The sequence below is a fragment of the Chenopodium quinoa genome, unplaced genomic scaffold (assembly GCF_001683475.1).
Source record: "Chenopodium quinoa cultivar QQ74 unplaced genomic scaffold, ASM168347v1, whole genome shotgun sequence".
NCBI lineage: Eukaryota > Viridiplantae > Streptophyta > Magnoliopsida > Caryophyllales > Amaranthaceae > Chenopodium > Chenopodium quinoa.
In genome coordinates, this window is record NW_018744501.1 from 1,259,397 (window position 1) to 1,264,707 (window position 5,311).

The window sequence follows — 5,311 nt, forward strand, 5'->3', positions numbered from 1 at the left end:
TCAAAACTTCAGCCGGATCATCATACTGACCTCTGAGAAACCTTCACCACACTCACGCGGCACAAGGTTATGCTGAACCCTAAGAAATGTGCGTTCGGTGTTGAGTCTAGGAAGTCTCTCGGATTCTCGATTGACTAGAGGGGTATTGAAGCTAATCCTAAAAAAAAATCAGGTAGTACTAAATATGAAATCCCCTCAAAAGTGTCAAAGAAGTACAAAAGTTGACCGACTGCTTAGCTACTCTTGGTCGTTTCCTTAGCAGGTTTGGTGATAAATGCCTTTATTTTTTCCAAACCATAAGGAAAAAGGCACGTTTTAAGTGGAGTGATGAGGCTGAGGCGGCATTTTGCTGGCTCAAGGAGCATCTGCATGTTCTCCCAATGCTCGTTAGCCCTCTTCCTGACGAGGTGTTGTATATGTACTTGGCTACCTCAAATCATTCCCTTAGTGTTGTTCTGATCTCTTGGCTGAGAAGGATGGTCACTAGATGTCAGTCTACTTTGTCAGCCATATCCATTACAATGCAGAACTCAGTATCACACAGTTGAGAAGTTCGGCCTTGCCCTTTACGTGGCCTCCAAAAAGTTGAGACCTTACTCTTGGCTCATCCCTTGGTGATGTACACGAACCAACCATTGAAGACGCCCTTGACAACTTTAGAGTCGTCAGGCCGAATGCTCAAGTGGAATGGAAGTCCGAGGGTGAAATCAGAATTTGTAAGATTGGAACGGACGACAATGTAGCCGATCCACTCACTAAACCTTTGCCTCAAGTGAAACACAACAAGCACGTTGAGGCAATGGGAATCAAGCACGTTGGAGATTGGCTTTGATTTCCCTGTTCTTGTGTTTTAATTAATTTTGAGGATTTTAGTGTTAAACACTATGTTGAACCATTCGGTTTTGGAGTAATTTAATTTTCTGCAAATTATTATCACTTCTTTTCTGTTTAATTTTGGTTTACAATTAAATAATGAGTCCATTCGATTTTTAAGAATATTTAAAATAGGGTATCAAGACAATGTCTTGGATAAAGAAACACTTATTAAGTGAACATTGAATATTTCAATCGAAAATTATCCCCGATCAAGGTCATTTAAATGTTGGACGACTAATGACCACTTGAGATTAGTGTGTAGTATGATTTATAGCACCGTTTCTTATGCTACAAGGACATGATTGTCATAAATCATTTTCACAAGTATTTGTTTGGAATTATACCGGATCAACCTATGAGAATACTTTAAGAGATTTAAAATTGTCATGAGTATATTTCTCATTATAGCTATCGAAACCTCTTTCCTCGACCATGAGTATTGTAAGTTCTCTTGTTTGAGTACTAGTCCATTTTGATGTTGTTAAACGTCTGCCGTTCATGGGGATTATAACGGTAACACTCGGGCGGCTAGGTCCTCTTAGTAAGGGAAGCTAACAATTTAAGACTAGGAATGTCTCCCTAGGGAACATGTCTTTGTTGTTTACAAGGTCTCTTGAAGAGCAAGACTGTGAAAATGCATGGCCGTGCTCAGATGGATTTTAGAGATCATCTGCTTATTGACAGTCGAACTCGAAAATCGAGAAACACTTCTGGACGTAATAAGGATGCCGAAGAATCTTACCTTATATTTCATGAAGAGACATTAAGTGACATAGGAAATAGGCTATACACTAACAGGGCACTTGTCCGAAAGGACAAGTGGAAGATTGAAAGGAATGGTGTCCTTCAAACAAGTGTATTATTCCGATAGAGGGTTCGAAATTATTAGAAACCTAATTAATCAGTGAGGTCACACTAGTAGAAAAATATAAAAGGGCACCGATTCAAAACCCCCATATAGCACCGGTTTTGAACCGGTGTAGATTTGAGGGATGCCAAAAAAAAAAAATCTTTAGCACCGGTTCAGAACTCGTGCTAATAACGTGTTATTTGCACCGGTTCTATTCCAAAATCGGTGCGAATAATGGCCCATAAAAATAAAATAAAAAACTTTTGGCACCAGTTCAAAACCAAAACTGGTGCCCTTAATGCCCCAAAAAAATAAAAAAATAATTTTTTTTTTTTTTTTTTTGCATTTTTTTCACTTAAATTGATATAGAAACACTAACATATATATAACACCAGTTATCTCCTGATATACTTAACATTCCATGTGAAATTTCAATAAAAATTAATCTTTAAAAGGGAAGTGTAGAGAAGATTAAACAGTGGACTCTACAACAACACATATGACTACAATGAACAGCATGCTATCATCTCTTCAGTAATGTTGTTGTTTCAGCACATATCATTCCTTTTTTTCCTTAAAGAAAAGTGTTACACCTACTCAAAAAGTGCTTTAGAAGTTAGAACTAGCACATTCTGTTCAAAGTATGGGTCTTGGAAATACAAGAAGAGAACAACAAATTTAAACTGAAGTGCAATTTACAAAAGGCATTTTCCTATAAATAAGTACAAAAGTACATACATAACGTAAAGAAAACAACCACTTAATGAAAAATGTATGAATTATGCAGCTATGTAACGAAAACGAAGGAGAAGTTTGCAATAACGTAGCCCAGTTTAAGTGCCTAGAAGGTAAAAGACCAGCCACTTTCTCTCATTCCTGATTCTCAATAATCATCAACAAAAATTAATTAATCCTAACAGCTTCAAACATATAAGTTTCATAAGCAAGACCACATAAAGGATGTTAAAAATAAGATATCATGGTCCGAATGAATTAATTACAGAGTAAACTTGTTTCACTATCCGAATATTTCAAATTAATATTCAATTTGTAGAAATTTCAGAGTACAACTTTCAAGTGATTGTGGTCATTACCAAAGTCGCAAGGCTTTCAAATTCCTTTTTCCACTAGACCATTTGAAGCTCTTCCAAGCACAACCATCTGTCCACCCTATAAATAAGATATGAATTTCAATCAACATTCAAATTTAATATCGTAAAGGCATCTTATGAGTTAATGAGGTAGCCAAGAGTTCAAATATAAGAGAAAATAAAAACTGAACAAAACATTCATGCAAAGAAATACTTCCAGATAAAATGTCGTTTAAATACGAAGGTCATAAAAAACAAGGTTCAAAAAGCAGAACAAATGAAGATGTTTTGGTTCACACACCTGACACCCCTCCACAATTTCAACTACACCCCCCCTCCTCCCTCCCAACACCCCCAACAAAAAGTAAAGAATCATATAGAACAACAACTATAAGATCTCTGGAGAGCAGACACCATACAACTTGACACTACATTAAAAATTCAGAACAACAAATACGCAGATATTCTGGAAGACCTTTACATTGAAATACAAATCTTATGAGGATATGCAGCTTTACCTTTGCAACAAGAATGTACAGGTTGATTAAAAGGACTAGCACCAAATATGAATTCAATTCACAACGTACAGTTGTCCATAATTTGGGTAGAACAATCAATAGGTCAAATACACAAAATCTAAGTCATACTGTCATAATGACCAATAAAAATAGGGTTTTGTTTTGGTAACTCATAGCAAGAATAGCCTTTGAGCTGTGCTGCAAACTGTTTTACAAGCTCAAATCTTTGTACATCTTTGCACAAAGGTCAACAGGATGGATAGAGAAGAGAGGTCTCATTGAACAAATGAAAAGCAACAATGCAACAACCAATAAATGCATTATAAAGAAAAAATAGTGAGGTAGACTTACTAGTTCTTCAACATGTTTAATAGCATGGCAGATCAAATGAAGACCTTTGTGAGCAACCAAATGTGTGATGCAGACAACCAATGGTACCTTTCCTTTCACATGAGTACCAGATCCAACAGATTTAATGGGCAACCCAAGTCCTCTTTGGACCTACTCTTTGCATATGGTCTTCCCAGCAAGACCTTGTGCTGCCAAATAAATCAAACAAATGCATCAGAGAAGAGTATAAGGAGAAAGGTTACAGTTCTCCAATTCATTTTACCCAGCAAAGTCTTAAAAGCTATGCCTTCTTCTCAATGAATTTTAAGCAATTAGTACATGATTTCATATATGTAATGAGCTGCCCTGCCCCCTTGATAGTGAACTAGTGCCAACATGTAAAAAACATAAGATAACTGCAAGTAGGAATTCTATATCAAAGTAGCAACAAAGAAGTGACAAGTGTCAGCATCTATATTACAGTCAGGTGTCTTTACTTTTTTTTCTCTTTCTACAGGATGGAATTTTTTTCACTAATTCAACAAAGAAATATGATTATGAATGGACCAAAGTCTAAAAAAGAGTCCAATGATCGTATTCTTTTTCTCTTATACAACCCAATCAAGAAAACGATGGACAAACAAGTTTTTAATAAGTACTCTAAGAAGGCTTAACCTCAATGAGCTGCTGCAAATGGAGACAATTAGAGGCGAAAAAACAACAGGTAGTAGACATAGATGACAATTGGAGACAACAATTAACCAACACCCTTTTTAAAACAGAGTAATACTTGCAAGAGCAAGAGCAAACCACAGAAGTATACCAATAATATTAATACAACTTGATAAAAATTTCTCAACAAACGAAAAAACAGGGAGTATACCAACAATATTAATACATTGATATAAAATTCTCAACAAAAGAACATGCAGGAAGAAATTCATTAAAAGAGCACATTAATAAGGCAACATAGTAGCAATTACAAGAAATCCACCAATAGATCTCATCAAGTATGGACCAAATTAAGTCATTGATTATCAAATAAAGCCAAATTCTTGCTGTAACAAAGCACCTCATAGTACCAAAATAGAATGAGCAATTACCATGAGCAAAAGTACTCCATAATGAACAATTAAAGGTGAGAAAAGAACTTACCTGGAGTAAGCAACGAACCACAATAGTCGCATCGAACCACCATAGTCGCAGCCACCACACCCACCACCGCACCCATGAAACCACCACCGCAACCACGAAACCACCACCGTACCGCACCCACGAAACCACCACCGCACCCACAAAACCACCACCGCAACCACGAAACCACCACCACTAGCACCGATCACAAAAAAATAAATAAAAATCAGAAATCCTATCATCTCACATTCTCACCATTAAATTCAAACAAAATTTCAATTGTTCATCATTAATAAAAAAAAAATCATAAAACCTAGATTTCAAATCTAAGAAACCCTAACCTCGAATTTGTGATTTTAGAATCGATAATTGATTCAAGTTTGTTGTTGTTGTTGTATTTGGTTCAAATTGACGGCGGCGACGATGGTGGTTGTGTTTGGTTCTAATGACGCCGATTTCGGACTGAGAAGGAGAAGGAGAGCGGTGTTGCTTATGGCGCAGTTATGGAGAAG

The 5,311-nt window shown here is 36.5% G+C and overlaps 1 long non-coding RNA gene across 1 annotated transcript; it reads right to left on the reverse strand.

The window, feature by feature from the left end:
- Positions 1 to 2,256: 2,256 nt before the first annotated feature.
- Positions 2,257 to 4,951, reverse strand: LOC110697821. The gene is made up of 3 exons (XR_002506577.1): positions 4,821 to 4,951; positions 3,687 to 3,874; positions 2,257 to 2,896 (listed from the first exon to the last, which is right to left on the reverse strand). It is a non-coding gene; the product is annotated as an uncharacterized LOC110697821 (long non-coding RNA).
- Between the last annotated feature and the right edge of the window lie 360 nt (positions 4,952 to 5,311).